At 38.5% G+C, this 19922-nt stretch overlaps 2 protein-coding genes across 2 annotated transcripts in view; both read left to right on the top strand.

Annotated features, from left to right (window-relative positions):
* Window positions 1–19922, top strand: part of LOC134744616 (spondin-1-like) — a 313657-nt gene that overhangs the window by 293044 nt on the left and 691 nt on the right. The gene's annotated exons all lie outside the window — the stretch shown is intronic.
* LOC134744690 (uncharacterized) overlaps window positions 15879–19922 on the top strand; it is a 199046-nt gene continuing 195002 nt past the window's right edge. Inside the window, exon 1 of the mRNA XM_063678599.1 lies at window positions 15879–16030. The gene's annotated coding sequence lies outside the window, so the exon portion shown is untranslated. The remainder of the gene's footprint in view (window positions 16031–19922) is intronic.

Genomic DNA, 19922 nt, shown 5'->3' with positions numbered 1-19922 from the left:
TACATAGTATTAATATTATTTTGTTTCTTCAGGTCAATATTCATATCTCCAATAATTATCAATTTGTTTTTGTCGGCGATGTGGTTTATAGTTGAACATAACTCGTTTACAAAGTGCGATTTGCATTTATCGGGCGGGCGGTACACCGGATGGCAGCGTACATTGAAAATAATATTTAATTAGTATGAAAAAGATATAATCTAAAAATTTCATAATTTTAAAAAGTTGCTGAACAAATGTTGGTTAGTTTGAGGCGTACAGCCTAATTACGAGTTTAATTTATTGCTCCTGTTACAGGAAACACGTGGTATAGTCTCCATGATACTGTAGTATACATACTGTACCTTTAATAGGTTTTTGACAAGTTTTCAAAGATAACAAAATATGACATTGATGCATCAAGGCGGTTTGTTTACAGAGGACCTACCGGAAAACGCGAATCCGATATTTCGCTATCTGCCTCTTTATCGCTCGAATATGCAAGTGTGACAGAGATGTTAGATAACGAAATTTCGATTTTCATCTTGGTTTGCGATCTTAGACCCTCAGATTGTGGTACTGGCGCCCGTGCGCCCCCTACGCAGTTTCGCGTAATTATCCCTAATCCTGGCCAAGCTATATTTTCCTACGTGATTTTTTTTATCATTTCATGATAAATTCATTAAATAAACTGTTCTTTTAATTTTTCGTAGTTTTGCGAGGATAGCTATAAGCTCGACAGGGCACGAGCGATAGAGAGGCAAATAGAATACCGAATAATCGGCAAAGTGGCCGAATAGGCCGAATAGTTGCCGAATATTCCTGGCAACTCTAGTCGTAATATCATATTATATAATGTCGTTTATGGCGACACTTTCTAATTTTGTCATTGCAAAATTTGCAAAGCCATTCCTGAGCTAAATAAACGAAGCAATCATTATTTTTTATTACAAGGAGCAAAAATGTTGTTTAATACCTCCTGGTAATATATTGATATCCAAACATATGAAAGGATACAAAATTGAACCACGAGAGAAGCGAATGGTTTAAAATTTAGAATATTTACAGTTGCGGGGGTCTTAAGGCATGAGGGTTAAACAAACTTTGTTACAGTGCAACACGCAATTTTTCATCACACCAACACGAGGAAACCATTTATTATTCAAATTAATTTATTAGAAGTTCTTTCTATCGGCCAAGGTGAGGGAAATAGCTTTCTTCATAAAGGATTTCTTGTCTCGCCCGTCAAGTTTTATATGGATGCACGGTCATATCATAAAGTGCCGTGCCGCCCATGGACACCTGCAACACAAGAGGGATTTTAATTTGTGTTTCAGTTTCAAATAGGAAACTTGACAATATGAAGTGTAAATTGCGCAATTACTTATAGCTCTTAAAAATAATTTTATTCATCAGATCGGATTGCTGTGTGCGGTGGTCACCTGGTGGTCACGTATTTAGGCAAGAGGATGGGGAAGAAAATTTCACATTGTGAACTTACCTTAATGTTAAGAATAATTTTTCCTCTGCATTAATTTCATTTGAGTAATTTGATTGTATTTCGTCAATTATTAAGTCTCATTCAATGTTAAATTGCTTTTCATTTAATCGGCAATATTATCTGAATAAACGATCACCATTAAATATCAGATTTTTTATTAATATTGCGTAGATGCCTTCGTTGTACTCTGACTATTGTAGAAAGGCAAACTGGTCTTCTTTTTCATGTAGCATGTAGCATTATCGTCACTCGCTTCTTCACGTAAAAAATACAAAAGTAAATTAGTATTTTATTTGTACGTCTGACATTATATGACTTGACATTGACAAGCCATCAACTGCGACTGCACGCCGCAACAGCCGCAGTCGTGCTGCCTCAGTAGTGCGGCACCGCGTCACGTCGCAACTGCAGTGCAGCGGCAGTCAGAAATGGACAAACCACCTTCACCTTTAAGAAGAGGCACCTGCCCAGTTATAATTACGTTTGTTTGTGCGAACTCAATAAACATTTTTATTTATTATTATATATTAACCACAGCACTGCAATGCCCCTACGTTTGTTTTTTTTTCCAAATTTTAATGATTATAAGTTAGGAGCATATTTATTGTATGAAAAGTGTTTTTTACACACTTTTATTTAGCTTCACTGCGTACATATACCTTTGTATGTATATATAGTGCTTCAAATCTTGAACCTAAAATTTGAACCACTTCCCGGTATCCGATTCAGTTGAAATTTGGAGTTCTATAGTTATTCCGGTGACAATGCAATAATATGCTAACATGAAGGTGTTCTGATGATGCAGCCGGTAGATAGACAAAGGAACTCCTCGATGGAAAAACACAAACACATCAAGTTTAGGCTCATCAGAAAGGTCTTAAGAAGTACTCGATAGACATGCAAATGAGAAGAAGTACAGTCAGCAATAAAAGTGTGTCACAAAAAATTTTTTTGCCAGTTGTTCGCGCTTAAGTTTTACAATAATCAAAAATCCAGAAAAAGTCAAACTTAGAGACATAGATATGGTTAATATACATCAAATTATGTAAAAATATTTTCCATAATGTCAAATCCAGAGAGGAAAATGAGGGCTACGTTTGTAAGGAGAAACGGCCGTCCCCTTTTCTCTTAAGAATACTGACAACTCCATACAACGCCGCCGCGAGAATCATTACTGTTGTAGATGGTGCTAATAGTAGATTGTAAAACAAGTAGCGGAAGCCGCTCGACCCTAATTTCAAAGGAATACCGCAAATTGATGTACAGGTTAGCCGTTTGGCATACGCATACGAGAGGTCAAAACAAAATTTTTGACCCGCAGTTCCTAAAAAAATTTTTGTATGGATTTTTTTTTTTTTTTTTTCCAAAACCTATCGAGTGTGGTATCATACGAAAGGGCTTTTTGAGGCGATTCTAAAAGTATATCACATCATTACAATTCGGGCATATTTTTTAAATTAAAACAGAAAGAATTTTCGTAACATACCAAGTTTGGGCTCCTCCAGACATGATATGGCTGATTTTTTTATGTACAATATACCACAAATGATACGTGATATCCTCATGTCTAACCCCAAGAAAGCAATTTTGAAAATAATATCATTAACATTTTTCTTTTAATTTTTCAATTTTACAAAGTGACACAGTACAACTTCACTACCTATTTCACGAGACTTATGGAACTATACTGCAGATACGGTACATATTAATCATAAAATGATACGTAATATCCATATATCCAACGGGAAATACCTCTTTAACCCTTTAACTGCGCCTTTTCATCAGTTGGTATAATTTGTTGTTATTGACACAAAATATCAAGGTTGTATCCTCCAGCTACGATATACCTTACTGATTTTTTTTGTACAATATACCACAAATGATACGTAATATCATGATATCGAACCCCAAGAAAGCAATTTTGAAAATAATATCATTAATTTTTTTTTTTTTTTTTCAATTTTACAAAGTGACACAGTTCTACTTCAATACCTATTTCACGAGGCTTATGGAACTATACTGCAGATACGGTACATATTAATCATAAAATGATTAAAATTAAAATTGAAAAATTAAAAAAAAATTGTTAATGATATTATTTTCAAAATTGCTTTCTTGGGGTTAGACATGAGGATATCACGTATCATTTGTCGTATATTGTAAAAAAAAAAACAGCCATATCGTGTCTGGAGGAGCCCAAACTTGGTATGTTTCGAAAATTCTTTTTGTTTTAATTTAAAAAAAATGCCCGAAATGTAATGATGTGATATATTTTTAGAATCGCCTCAAAAAGCCCTTTCGTATGATACCACACACGATAGGTTTTGGAAAATTCTTTGTTTTTTCATACAAAAAAAATGTTTTACCACTCCCCCCAGCGAAATTTTTTTAGGAACTGCGGGTCAAAAATTTTGTTTTGACCTCTAGTATGTGTGTGCCAAACGGCTAACCTGTACATCGATTTGCGGTATTTTTATACGAACGGGTTAGATTAAAGGGCATAAGGCGATCCATTTTTATCCGAGGCAATTTATTGGTCCGAGCTCAGCGAGGACCACTATAGTCGAGGATAAAAATGGACATTTATGCCTGAGTTATACACTGTTTTTCACTTTGATTGTGAGTAAAATATACATTTAAAAATATCCAATATATTAGGTTATTTTACAGTATTTATTAAGACTAAAGAAATTTGTACTCGGTTGTGTCGGGGGCGCGGGGCACGCCGGTTGGAAGCGCGCCGGTTGTGGGCGCCCCGGCAGGGCTGGCAGTTTGTATGGTAGATTTTCCACTTTATTGCTAAGTCATTAAGGGTCGTAATAGATGATTTTACTTTATGCTCTAGAACATAATAAGCGACTTTATTAGACTTATATTGACCGGGATATAGACCGTGATTACCTTTTGTATTATTTGTGAGCTCCCGATATTTCGACGCAGTTACATGCATCATGTTCACGGGTGACTGAAGATTTCAAAGTTGTGTAGACAGCGCTCGGTCTACCCTCATTCTTGCGCGTCGGCTGCGTTCACTTTCAACGTTACCATCGGTCGCATTCACACTTGTTGGTCCGGTCGCGTTCACACTCGTTGGTCTGTCCAAACACACTACACTCACGGTGTCACTACGCGTGTTTGATTCGGATATCACTGGTTTTTTACACAAACAAATCACAGGATTCCACACATTTGACAGTTTAAACCCATCTTCACGATTGAAATTTTTGTATTTGTGAATTTCAACGGCTTCTCTTACCAATCTTGGTATATGGTGGCGTTCTGTCGAAATGACCTTGGGACTATGCAACTCGGTCCAGTGATTTGTACCCGACTCAAGGAGATGCTGAGCAATAGCTGACTTGCGAACGTCATTGTTCTTGACCGCAGCAATGTGTTCTTTAATTCTGCAGGCAATAGTGTGTTTGGTCTGCCCAATGTACGAACTACCACAGCTGCACTCAACTTTGTATACACCAGGTTTTTCCAGGAAAAAATTGTCTTTAAGCGACCGCAGAAATTGTGCAATTTTCCTGTGCGGGGTGAAGATAGTTTTTACAGAGTAGTTATTTAGTATTTTTGATATCTTGTCTGTCACACCCTTGACGTTCGGCATAAACGCTGGCTGTCTCTCAACGCGATGAGTGAGGCGCTTGGTTTTTGTGTCCCGCTTGTCAATGTTAACTGTGAAAATTCTTGATAATATAATAGATTTAATTTCTCCTTATTTAACATATATTTTTAATGGTTGTGTAAAACAGGGAGTGTTTCCAGACTTAATGAAACTAAGCAAAGTTGTACCTTTATACAAATCAGGCGAAAGAAACAACGTAACAAACTTTCGCCCTATATCAATTCTGCCTGCCTTGAGTAAAGTCTTTGAAAAAATTATGCTGGAACAGTTACAGAATTATTTTAAAGCCAATAATCTATTTCACTGCCAACAGTTTGGATTCAGGAAGGGATATTCTACAACTGATGCTGCTTCAGAACTCATTAAATATATTTACAGCATATGGGAGGATTCTTGCGACGCAATAGGCATATTTTGCGACCTTTCAAAGGCGTTTGACTGCGTTGAACATTGTACTCTTCTATTAAAACTGAAACACTACGGGTTGTCTGCAAATGCTTTAAAACTAATTTCATCATATCTTAGTTATAGGTCTCAAACAGTAGTCATAAATAGAACACAATCTAGCGGAGCGCCTGTCAAATTAGGAGTGCCTCAAGGCTCTATTTTAGGGCCTTTTCTTTTTTTAGTTTATATTAATGATCTGCCCTCCTTTGTCGAAAATAGCTGCAAAATTGTTCTATTTGCAGACGATACATCTTTAATTTTTAAAGTAAATAGAAATACAGTTGATTACGACAACATCAATGATATTCTTGCGAAAGCTTTAAACTGGTTTACAAAGAACAACCTGCTACTTAATCCCCAAAAAACCAAGTGCATGCGATTCACATTGCCTAATGTTAAGCTTGACAATAACGTAAATATTCATTTGAATGGAGAGCGTCTGGAGTTAGTTGATAAAACCATCTTTTTGGGTTTAACTTTGGACACAAATTTGCAATGGAGTCCACATATATCGTCATTGGCCAGCAAATTAAGTTCAGCAGCTTTCGCAGTTAGAAAAATAAGGCAGTTGACTGACGTAGAGACGGCACGTTTAGTATATTTCAGCCAATTTCATAGTGTAATGGCATATGGAATTTTACTGTGGGGTAAGGCAGCGGATATACAAACAATATTTGTTCTACAAAAGAGAGCCATCCGGTCTATTTACAAGATGGGGTCTCGAGAATCATTAAGAGATCGATTTAAAGAAATAAACATCTTAACAGCAGCATCTCAATATATTTACGAGTGTATTGTCTATGCTCTTAAGCACATAGATTCCTTTAAGAAAATGAATAGTACTAGACACAATCATAAAATTGCAATGCACAAGTTTCGTGTGCGTAAAATTTATAAATCTTTTCCGGGACAATGTATATTATTCTATAATAAATTGCCCAAAGAGGTGTTTAATTTGTCAATGAAAGCTTTAAAACAATATTTAAAAACCTCCTTAGTGAAAAAAGGATACTACAGAGTCGAAGACTATCTTAACGATAAAACTGCTTGGCCTAAATTGAATCAAAACAAGAACGACTGCATGAAGCTTAATAATTAATTATTTTTATATAAATTAGACCTTTAAATAACTGTTTAATGTAACTACCTAAAACTTCTTTTTTTGTCTGTTTTGGAAATTATTGTAAATTTATTATATACCTATTATTGTTAGAATTTGATTATTGTGCTTATAATTTTGTTTTTGACGATGCAAAATGCTGATTCAGCCCACAAGTAGGTATGTATAATTTTTATGTAACTACCATTAGGTAATCGCACTTTATGCGTATGCATGCTTTATTTCTAGTTTAGTATTAATTTCGTGTAAGATAATATGTAGATTTTTGACGATGCAAAAGTGATCCAACAGATCCTACTTGAATAAATTGATTTTTATCTTTATCTTTATCTTTATCTTTAACTCTGAAGCCATTCATCTTCAGGACACTCTGAACATGATTCAGCTCCTGGTTTAGATGTAGCGAGTCACACAGACCGTGTGCTCGATTAGTCAGTGATGCCACAACCGAGTTTAACTGTCTGGGATGATGGTGCGAGCTCGCGTGTAAATAGCGGTCCGTGTGAGTCGGTTTCCTATAGACTGAGTGTCCCAGCATGCCACAACCTGTAACATTCAGTCTCACATCCAGAAACGCAATACTCCTTTCTTGTTCCATTTCCAGTGTAAACGACATGGATCGGTGCATGCTATTAAGGTGTCCTAGCATCAGTTCAGCTTCCTGTTTACCACCCTTAATTATGCAGAACACATCATCCACGTACCTCTTCCAAATTTTAACGGGAACTGGGGGACGGGAACTATCTTCAGTCACCCGTGAACATGATGAATAGAATAGTATGAGATTTTATTCGTAAGCACAAACAAACAAGACATTACATAATACAAAAGAAAACATTGTGATGGGGTCACGTTCGCCGGGGCGGGCGCGACCTCATACACCTCCCTTGTTCCAGACGGGAGCAAGGGTTTCCTATTTAGCTCAGAGGAGAGAGAGGGTGCAGAGTGAGAATAAGGAAACACAGTTTTAATGTTGTAATACAAATCGGCGGGCTTTTATGCCGGTTTATTATAAATTAAGATTCCTTAAGTCTAGGTATCCTAAACTAGGTACGACGCGGGGTGGCTTCTAATTATTGTAACGGTACGGCGCGGACCCTAAGCTACTCGCGGATTTGGGAACGGTATCCCCTAAGAGTGAAGGGGATGGCGAGACGGGAAGGATATGCGAATCGGGGGGGGGGGAGCGCCTAGGGTGCCTACGCGTCTAAAACACGCCGGCTCTGACCAGGGCGATAGGGAGTATCAAGGGTGCCTACGCGTCTAAAACACGCCGGCTCGGACCAAGATACAGGGTAGGATGGGGTACGTAATCCAGGTGCCTACGCGTCTGAAAACACGCCGGCTCTGACTGGGCTACGGGAAGCAGGAAGGGTCGGAGGGGAACCGGGTGCCTACGCGTCTGAAAACACGCCGGCTCGACCGGGAGATCAGCTGTCCTCACTGCAGAAGGCGGTGAGCCCAACTGACGCTGTTGTATGGGCGCGCGCCGCTTTTATACGCTCGGCCCGGCGCGCGACGGGTGGGGCGAGTGGGCTGGCACTCGATCGGTGGTCGCGGCTCGATAGGTAGCTCCGCTGTCTGTCACGTGGCCGTTGCATGATGTTGTAATGCGCGGCTAGGCGCGCCATTACAGTCCCGTCACCCGTCTGGAGATTTTTACCTATGGGGAAAAATCACCGTTAGAATATGCTGGCTGAAAGACGATACCATTTCTTTTTCTTTTTTTTTATTATTATTTTTTTATTTACTGGATGCTATTATGTTTATCTCTCATTTTTGTATTTATTCTAAGTATTCGTCTTCCTATTTGCAACACGTTTATTTATTTTGAGCCTACGTTCTCTGTTTGACCCGCGTCTTGTTTTTTTAAAGTTATTTTTTGTAAGTATATTCCCACTATATTGTTGTTCACTTGACTTAATGTTACCAATTCACGTTCACTGTTATGTACTTACTTGGTCTGTAACCTATTCTTTCTATGTGCTTGTATTATTTTATTCTATTTATTCACCATGTCGCGGGTTTATTTATGTTTATATTAAGTATCTATTGCGGTTTACTGGTCACACTTTTGATTGCACGGTAATTATTCTTCATTTTATTACTTTACTTTATTTAAACAATAGGTTTTTTTTTTTATACACATTTTTTTTAATGCTTCTACGGTACTTAAATCTGCTGACGTTTTTTTTTTTACTACACTATTACGGTTTTTTTTTTACTACACTATTTGTTTTTCTTATTACGGTACTTTAATATAATCACTGTTATATTTTTATATTATTTCACTTCACAATTTTTTTTATTTAGTCTTCTTTTCCCCCCTTTTTTCTTTTGCTGTGACGTTCGTAGGGCGGGTGCGCCTGCCGCGTTCGCGGCCTTCTCGTATGGCCGTGTTGTTGGCCGCCGTTCCTCTTTCTGCCCGCCCTGCGCGTCCTTTTCTTGTTTCCGCCCTCCGTGTCTGGTCTCGAGGACGGTGCCGGTGCCAGGGGGCTGGCGATCTGTAACTTACTTTTTGGTATCCATCGTATATCTATTTTTCTTCTAATAAATTGACGTTTAAGGGTCCCATGTTCCATTTCTGAAGTCGGTTCGTGTCCGCGCTGCGTGGTTTGTGTTTTTCGAATTTTCTTCTTCCGGTTGTATTTTGTCGCTAGTCTCTGTGTGTGCTGCGTAAGGTTCGCTTTTGCTCGGCGGCGCGTGATTCGGTTTGCGGCTGCTTTTCCGGATGTCTGGTCAATCTTACCGAAATGTACCTGTGATAGCGGGTACGCATCTTCTTCGGATATCTGGCTAAGCTTACGGTAATCTGCACGGAATCGGTACTGACCTGACGGTTTTTCCACTGGTACGACGGGGAAACTATGTGGGCTGTGTGGCGTTTCGATCACGCCCTGTTGAAGTATGTCACTCACGTGTTTGTCGGGTATTTCTTGCTGCTTCGGATTTCGTGGATAATATCTTTGTTTTACGGGTTCTGTTTGCTTTAGTTTAATTCTGTGTTGTACCTTTGTGAGCGGTGTGGTTGGCTGCTGTTGACTGGATTCGGCGGTTATGCTATTCTGGTTTTCTTCTGGAGTGTCTACTTTTTGCTTGTCCTCTCCGTTTTTCGGATTTTTTCTCTGGGTATTCTTGTCATCACGGTCGACTGAGTCTTGGCTGTCTCCTGGCCATTTTATAGACATTCCAAGTCGTTTCAGGACGTCCATTCCTATTATAATGTCCGTCGCTGACGGCAGCACCCTCAGCCAGTGTCTGATTTTTACCTCTTTGACTTCTATGTCGACCAACAAGTTGTTGTGGGTTTGTGTCCTGGTCCCATTCGCTAGTATTACTTCTCTTGTTTTTAGCTTATTTTGGTACGCGATGTTCTTACATTCATTATATACTTGCTGGTTGATGTACGAGTTGGTGGATCCTGTGTCTATTACGCCTCGGTAGTTTCTTCCCATTATGTGCAAATCGGTGTATATGCGGTTGTCGCTCGCCTGTGGGCTATCGGCTGCTCCTAGCTTTTCCTGCCCTATCCAGGTTGCTTTCCTGCAGCAGGCCTTACTCAGCACTCCCAGTTTTCCACACTGGCTGCAAAACACTTGGCGTCTGCCCCTGCAGGCGTCCGCGTTATGTCCCGGTTTCCCACAGGACCAGCAGCTGGTCTTGGGGTCGTACTTCGGATGCACTGTGTGGCTCGTACTCTCTCTCGGTTCGGGTTTCGGTTTCTGGTTGTCGCTGCGTCGGTCGTCCCTACCTTGGGTCGTTTGTTCGCTACTTGCTTGTTTGTCCTCCCTCCATTTGTTGTTGTCGCTGGCGTCTCGCCACGCTCCTGACGACGTCGTTGCACCGTACGTGGGTGTCCTTATATTTTCATACTCGGTTCCTAATTTCAATAGTTCTGGTAAGGTCTTATAGTCTTGCCTTTTGATGTATAGCTTGTAGCTATGTAACATATTCTCGTGGATGCGGTGTAATTTCGCTGCTTCGTCGAGACTTCCGTACCTGCGCATCAGCGTCAGAATGTCTGTGACGTAGTCGGTAAACCTCTCCTGGGCTCCTTGCTTTCTAGTGACAATTTTGGCTATGAGATCCTCTTCATAATTGGCCGGGTAGTAGTACAGCTTAAATGTTTGCAGGAATTGATTCCAATCGGTCCATGAGTCTACGTAATTTCTGTACCAGAGCAGTGCCCTACCTTTTAAGATGCGTGGTAATGCGGGTAGTATGTCCTCTTTTCCGACCTTGCTGGCGTCGATGAGCTCTTCCAATCTTTCGATGAACTCGACGGCGTTGTCTGTGGTCTCAAATGACAGGTTCCACTCCTTTATTAGCTTTGTTATTACCTTAGCGTTATTTTCTGCCATCTTTTCGGCTTCTTCCTCCTTCAGGATCTCCACCAAACCCTTACGTATCTCCTCTATGGTTAAGCCTTCAGTCGGTACGCCACGTGCCGTGGCTTCTTGTATTAATATTCAGGTTTTTTCAGTCGGTATATCCACCTTGTAGGCATTTCTAATACCTACCGGTAAGCAGCGGTTGTACGGTGCACGGTTGTCCGTGCGGGAGTGTTTTTTTTTTTTTTTTAACCTTATAACTTGGATGGAGCGTGTCGGGGGTCCTGGTGTACCTCTGTGCGGGCTAGGTGTACTCTACGGGTGGGCGGGATGCGACAGTCCCAGTTGCCTCGGTGCGGTGATGCTACGTGTAGCGGCTGTATGGAATATATGAGTACACGGGGCGGTATATGTTAAATATTTATTTATTTATTTATTCTGTCCTCACTCGAGCAATGGTTCCTTCCAGGATACCTTATGGACTCCTATGTGAGTTTTTTCGTTGGGCGCCAGATGTGATGGGGTCACGTTCGCCGGGGCGGGCGCGACCTCATACACCTCCCTTGTTCCAGACGGGAGCAAGGGTTTCCTATTTAGCTCAGAGGAGAGAGAGGGTGCAGAGTGAGAATAAGGAAACACAGTTTTAATGTTGTAATACAAATCGGCGGGCTTTTATGCCGGTTTATTATAAATTAAGATTCCTTAAGTCTAGGTATCCTAAACTAGGTACGACGCGGGGTGGCTTCTAATTATTGTAACGGTACGGCGCGGACCCTAAGCTACTCGCGGATTTGGGAACGGTATCCCCTAAGAGTGAAGGGGATGGCGAGACGGGAAGGATATGCGAATCGGGGGGGGGAGCGCCTAGGGTGCCTACGCGTCTAAAACACGCCGGCTCTGACCAGGGCGATAGGGAGTATCAAGGGTGCCTACGCGTCTAAAACACGCCGGCTCGGACCAAGATACAGGGTAGGATGGGGTACGTAATCCAGGTGCCTACGCGTCTGAAAACACGCCGGCTCTGACTGGGCTACGGGAAGCAGGAAGGGTCGGAGGGGAACCGGGTGCCTACGCGTCTGAAAACACGCCGGCTCGACCGGGAGATCAGCTGTCCTCACTGCAGAAGGCGGTGAGCCCAACTGACGCTGTTGTATGGGCGCGCGCCGCTTTTATACGCTCGGCCCGGCGCGCGACGGGTGGGGCGAGTGGGCTGGCACTCGATCGGTGGTCGCGGCTCGATAGGTAGCTCCGCTGTCTGTCACGTGGCCGTTGCATGATGTTGTAATGCGCGGCTAGGCGCGCCATTACAACATAAAATAAGATTAAAGTGCCACGAAATGGCCTCATCTCAGTATATTACTGGTGACTTCCAGCGCTGATCTTCCGATGAGACCATCAGGTGATGCATGTAACTGCGTCGAAATATAGAGAGCTCACAAATAATACAAAAGGTAATCACGGTCTATATCCCGGTCAATATAAGCCTAGTGAAACTAACCGTGAATCATTCAAAACTCTAAGCGACTTTATGTTTACTGGAGTAGGTATAACTATAATAAAATTTTCGAAACGTAAAATTGGACTTGTCTGACCACAATCATAGCCATAAAAGTAGATTTGAAGTATAACAAAACATTTAAGGCACATTTTTATTTAAGGTGCCCTAGGTTCAGAGACCGGATATTAAATCACATTTACAATCGGGTCTAGCGCGAATTTATTTTGTTACCTTTAGTAACCGACGTTTGACACAGGTTTCACTGGATTCTGGTTTGGACTGGTTCGATTGAAAATGTGATTTAATGAATTCAAAACGCGAAAGTCAGAGCGAGTTTTTTGAAAAATCGTACCGCTTTTTTAAGCAATACTGTTACCAAAAATTTAATTAGCAATCTTGAGGATTTCAGAGATTCGAATCCTGATTTTTTGACTCGCTCGATAGAAAAAAATTACGCACTTTAAAATTTGTAATAATTTATGCACAAAAGGTAAAAATATGAAAATTGCTTTTAAAAATAACGCAATTTTATTTTTAAGAGAACTCGGCGATTACTTTTTTCTGCTTTAAAACTTACAAAAAATTAAACATGCTTGCTATTCCTCCTAATAAGACGCGATCGTATGCAAATTCTTTCACGGTTCGCGCTGTGAAGTTGTGGAACGAGTTGCCCCTGTCGCTCAAACAGTCCCAGTCTGTAGCGTCACTCAAGGCTAATCTGAAGAAGCTTTGGCTTTCCAATCAGCGTGATCTGGTTAAGTACTAACCTTTATTTTTATTTTCTTACACTTGTGATATTTATATATATTATAATATATATTTAGTATTGTATGTATATATGCTAGTATGTATTTTATGTATTTTAATCTTTAGTGTTATTTCTTTTTTTAAATATTAATTTGTACATCCTGTAAGTTTGTCTATCTGACCTGGCTATAGTTTTCCACTCATCTACTCGAAGGTTAGCTGGAAGAGATCCCTTATAGGGATAAGTTCGCCTTTGTACTTCCATTACTATAATTTATTTTTGTAAACCTGTGTTGTGTACAATAAAGTGATTACTACTACTACTACTACAAAAAATTAAAATTCAAAAAATGATATCCGCGGTCCCGAGCACGAACATCCATATCGCTCATGCTTAAGCTCAGTGAGAGTGAGAGAAGAACACGAACCTAGTGTCTTTTCTAAGAGCTCACCTAGAACGTCATCTAGTGAGCTCTTAGAAAAGGTTAAGAAATGTTGACACTAGGTGGCGTCTTTTTGATTTTGTCACGACCAACAACATGTAAAAGTGTCACGACTATGGGGCATTTGGAACAAAGTTTGTGACTCCCTTCCGCCTTGTCACAACATGTCACATTTTCTTGCCCCCCTAAACGTGTGACGTAATTAATGGATGACCCCTACTAGTCAATAAGAAAATGAAAATTAGGTGAAAACTATAAGTGTAGATGAATTATATTGGATCTTTTTTTAGGGTTCCGTACCTCAAAAGGAAAAAACGGCACCCTTATAGGATCACTCGTGCGCGTCCGAAACTACTGGACCAATTAAGTTTAAATATGGTAAACATATGTAAGCTTATGACCCAAAGACGATCATGTAACTTAAACAAATGAATTTTAAACATAGGGGCCACTAAGGGGGGGTAAATGTGAAAATTAAAAAATAAAGTTTTTCAAACTATATCGTGCTACATATCAAATGAAAGAACTCATTGTGAGAATCTCAAATATATTTTTTTTATATTTGAGGATAAACAATTTAGAAGTTATTCAAGAAAATAGGCAAAAAATGACCATTCCCCCCCCCTTTATCTCCGAAACTACTGGGTCAAAAATTTTGAAAGAAATACACAAAATAGATCTTTACCTATAGATTACAGGAAAACCTATTAGAAATGTGCAGTCAAGCGTTCGTCGGGCTTAATTACTTAGTTTTGATCCGACCCCTACGGGTTTTTAAAGACATTTCACTCACGTTTCACATAAAAAATACATTGTTTTAATTGTGTAATATACGAAACCCTTGGAACGCGAGTCTGACTCGCACTTGGCCGGTTTTTTATAATTCTTGACATGGTTTCAAAATTAAGGGTCTCCGGGAAGCTCGGTTCTCCATACAAACGTAGTTCCGCTCTCATTTTAAAACGACTAGATTTCTCTGAAACTTTGTACTTACAATAGGGTAAGGTATATCTATGTCAGTAATTAGTTTATGTAGCTTCTGATACCACTGTTAAAAAAATACAGCGAATTTAAGTTCTTCATACAAAACTTATTTTTGCTCTAGTTCGTTTGTTTTATAAACTGGAGCTATATAAACTCATTTCAGACCTAGATATACCTCATGTCATTGTAAGTACAAAGTTTCATTACAATCCAAAACGTAGTTTTAAAATGAGAGCGGAATTATTACGTTTGTATGAAAAGGTGCAATTCGGCCGAGCTTGCCGGGGACTCTTAACTGTAAAATTACTTAAATAATATTGGAAGTAAAAAATATATCACGAAAACCGAAATATCTTTCACAGGGTTCTACATTTTTATAAGAATTTCCGCGAGTCAGTAAAACAGCCGGTTTATATGATAATTTTTTTTTTTTTTTAATATTATTTAAGTAAATGTTACAGTTAATTTTGAAGCAATGTCAAGCAATGCAGAAGAATATAAAAAAAGATTCAATATAATTAATCTTCTCGTAAAGTTATAGTTTTCCCCTAATTTTCATTTTATTATTGACTGCTATTATATTGCACACAACTGTACCTAATACAATGAGAAGCAACTCTAAACTATAGTTTATTCCAAAAGCGTTGTGTAATTTATTCTTATATAGCTATTTGAAATAGGAGAGCCCTGCGAAATGCCTCATAGCCCGCGAGCCAATGAACAAATTTCCATGACCAATATCAATATAAAGGTATTAAAACGATTTCCAGCTTGCTGGGAATTCATTCCTCAAAACACTTTTATCATATCCTCACATTGCCTGAGAAAGCACTAGGTACATGGAAACACGCAGTTACTGACTCGGATCTTGTGCCAGGTCGAAGGCTATGACAAAAAATCTATAATTATGTATAATTTAGAGATTAGATTCCAAAATAAATAAACAATGTAGTCGTTGGTAAGATACATGACTAAGTCAAGTATACTGGTAGGTACATAAGTTTGTAAGAGTATTCGATGTTTGATAAATCTGATGAATAGCAATGTTCAACGTGGATTTTTAAGATTATGGGGTAGGTGCTGCGGTGACGCGCTACGGTGGCGGCGACGGCGGCGGCGGCGGCCGGCCGTGGGCGGCGCGCGCTCGGCGGCGCCCGCCCGCGCCCGCGCCCGCCCGGCTCCAGTACCTGCCCGCCGCCGGCCAGAGCGCACGTCCCGGAAGCACCCCCGTCGCCGCTCCGCTAAAGCCTTCACCACCTCCAACGCCGCCGGCACAACAAACTCTCGGTGCCCTTGTGATACTATGTGCTTCTGATCACGCCGACAGCGGACGACCACTCTAAACACAAGTAAGTTTTCAATACGTTAATTAATATGGTTCTTGACACCACGAAAATAACTCAGTGACAAGATAGTTATTGTTATTGTCATACTGTATAATGTAGGTAGGGAAAACTAAAGGATTATTTACTAATTTGACTCGTAAGGTCGGCTATTAGTTTACTTACCTGAAAAAAGTAACATAAAATTACTGTCTAGCCTCGCGATGTTAACATTAACATAATATTTTATGTTGTTTTTATAGCATAAGTGAAATAAAAACAATCTTCCTGTGAAAGTAGCGCCAAAAAGTCTGCCGTTATTTTTCTTCAAGCACACTCCTTGCCCTCTCGTACACTCCTCGGCTTTATTGACGTCATACAAATTCAACATCTCAATTGTGTACTCACAAATTCAACATCTCAATTGTGTACTCACAAATTCAACATCTCAATTGTGTACTCACAAATTCAACATCTCAATTGTGTACTCACAAATTCAACATCTCAATTGTGTACTCACAAATTCAACATCTCAATTGTGTACTCACAAATTCAACATCTCAATTGTGTACTCACAAATTCAACATCTCAATTGTGTACTCACAAATTCTACATTTTCAATATTTAGTCTTCTACTTGTAAAAACAAGTAATCAAATGCAGTTAAATTGCACTAGTATGTATTTAATATGACTTAATGACGTTTTCTTAGATGTTGGTTATTTCTTAACAATCAAGTTGCTACAAATGCATCATTTTAGTTTAGTATAAGTACAATATGAATATCAAGATAACGAATATACATATTATAGTTTATTTGTTCCCTGGTTATAACAAATACTAGCTTAAAAATAGCTGCCTTTAAAAAGTAACATTTAATGTTTTTTTAACTGTAAATATTCATCCAGGGTAAATCAATCGGGCAGTATCATTATGGTGTCCAGAATGCTGGTGGTAGGCGCAGTTCAGTTATTGTATGAAACGAAACAATCCTCAAATCATTCGACGTATCACGTAGCTTAATAGGCAATCTGAGATACTCATGTCTACTACAGTTTTAAGGGGAAGTTCTGGGTTAAAAAAATAGATTATTTTTAGTGACTTTTTTATATTAACTGGAACTAAGTATTAATGCTAAAACATACGCATGCTATTATGATTTTAATATCCTTCTAGTTATATTTCGATTACATTTGCATTATTCAAATACCATTTACTATTTAAGTATGGCTTATTATTATTCGGGCATCTAAAATATTAAACAAAAATTTTCATTGGTAATATCAATTTCATTTAACAATATAATTTGGCTGTGTATTAATATTTTAGCGCCAATAAATTTATATTAGCGCCTTAGCCACTCCGATATATCTGATGGCGACTGTACCTGCCTAAAAATAAACAAAAGCTGTAGGTAACGGCATTAAAAAACAACCCATATTAGTCCGTGGTGTACACTTAATTATACCTACGGCAAATGATGATGATGGAATTTCCTTTCACAGAGTTGCTCCTTTAGGAAGGGGAGCCATCCGAATTTTTGATGCAAAATTTTGACTTATTAAGGGGGTGCCCCCGAAATTTGTATCATTGACATTCACATAATTTTCGTGTAACTAAAGGATGCTAAATTTATTTCTGATATTTAATTTATACGGTTTCATATACATATTTTGGAAAAAATAAAAATTTGCTATTTTATTTTACCGGAATAAATGCTTATATTTTTCTTATTTTAAGATGCACACAAAAAATCAAAATTTCATGTAAAAACCCTATTATTCCTCCTTATAAAAAGTATACAGATGAACAAAAAGAAATGAAAGGTAGACCTACTTTCGACCACAACCTCATAGAACAGGATACAACGACGTGAGCTAGGCTAAGCGATTTACGGCGTTTGATGATAATGAGATCCCTTTTTACATTGCGAGTCCTTAGAACCCTTAGATCATTTTAGGTAGGGGTGCCACCTTGATTTTTGGTACGGTGAGGATGAAAGGGGGGGGGGGGCATTTGTCCCATACAATCATAAATTTATGAGCACACCTGTTTAGGATTCTGCAATAAGTTTAGTGACATTTTCCAGTAAATCAAAAGGAAGAAATCATTTAGGTAAATCTTCAAAAATTCAAAATATGTAATGTAAATATTGACTAGATAATATTAACATTATTTTCCTTCGTATAGCTACGTCCCTAAAAACGGGTTACGTTTTGCACCGAGCATAAACAATGTTAAAAAGTGTTAACAAATATATAGGTAGTAAAATCTTACACAAAATAATTTATGTTAGTTCATTAACTTTTTATTTATTTACTAAACTTAATAAAGAAACCGAAACACTAAACAGGTGATGCTTTCATATGATTGTATGGCACTAATCACCCCCCTTCCTTTCATTTACACCGCACCAAAAATCTTGGTGGCTCCCTTTCCTAAAATGTGACGTTTTCAACCAAAAGGTACCACATTGTCGCTAGTCGATAAGGTTCATTTCAAATTGAAGCTATATGGAAATAGCGCCTTATTGACAGCCGGCAATAAGTACCCTTTTGGTTGAGAATGGCACAAATGATCTAAGGATTCTAATGCCTCACTATGCTAAAGGGTAACTTATCATCATCAAACGCCGTAATTCTCGTAACACATCGTTGTATTCTATTCAGTGAGCTTGTGGTCGAAAGTAGGTATACGTTTTTTATTTTGTTCACATTTTTTACAATAAATATGCCATGTGTATACTTTTTATAACGAGGAATAATAGGGTTTTTTATGAATTTTTTATTTTTTGTGTGTATATAAATATAAGAAAAATTTTGGCATTTATTCAGGCATACATAAAATATCAATTTTTTTCTTTTTCTTTTTTTTTCAAAATATTGATATGTAACTGTATAAATTAAATATCAGAAATGAATTAAGCATCCCTGAGTTATACAAAAATGATACCAAACTTGACCACATAACAAAATATTGTCTTCGGTTACCGCTATAGTTACTCATGAAATAAAACTATGAAAACGGATTATATCGCGTATATTGAATTTATAATACATCCCGACGTGTCGAACCCTTTACAGCGTTTGTAGTCAACGGGTGACTGAGGAAAAATTACAAAGTGCAAAAATACCCACATACTAAAATAATGAACAATCATAGACTATAAACTTTAAGGCTGGTTGTACATGCAAAATCGGTTCATAAGGCTAGTTATACACTACAATTATTTTCAAGTAAAGATATATATATATATATATATATATATACGCGATAAAAACTACGCCGGCTCCAACCCTACACCACGGATGTACGTCGGAATATATTATAAATTCAATATACGCGATATAATCCGTTTTCATAGTTTTATTTCACATAACAAAACTTTATTTTTACAAATTTTGGGGGTGTCCAAAATTTTCCATCAAAACTTCGATTGGCTCTCGTTCCTAAATTAATCTGTAAGTCAAAAGGTGCAACTGTGCAAAAGGAAATTCCACCATCATCATTTGCCGCAAATCGCACTTTTTTTCCGTGTGCACCACGGACTATAGGTATTGATATTGATATATTTTAAGGCTCCGTTGTAGTTGCCAATATATAATTTTAGTACCCATTTCTATCTTTTAGGGTTCCGTACCCAATAGGTAAAAACGGGACCCTATTACTAAGACAAAACAAAAAAACAAACAAACAAACAAACAGCAAACTCAAACTCCCATACAACAAACGTGATTTTTTGCCGTTTTTTGCGTAATAGTACGGAACCCTTCATGCGCGAGTCCGACTCGCACTTGGCCGGTTTAGTATTTAAACTACTCAAATTCGATTAATTAGTTGACCGCCTGTCAAGTCTAATAAGCCCTTGATAATCGTGTATCCTTATCTGTCATTTTTACATTTGTGTTTGTTAGAAAGGG

The sequence above is a fragment of the Cydia strobilella genome, chromosome 10, assembly GCF_947568885.1.
Source record: "Cydia strobilella chromosome 10, ilCydStro3.1, whole genome shotgun sequence".
In the NCBI taxonomy this organism is placed as follows: domain Eukaryota; kingdom Metazoa; phylum Arthropoda; class Insecta; order Lepidoptera; family Tortricidae; genus Cydia; species Cydia strobilella.
Note: the sequence above shows the minus strand (reverse complement) of the source record. Positions and strands in the feature narration are given on the sequence as shown.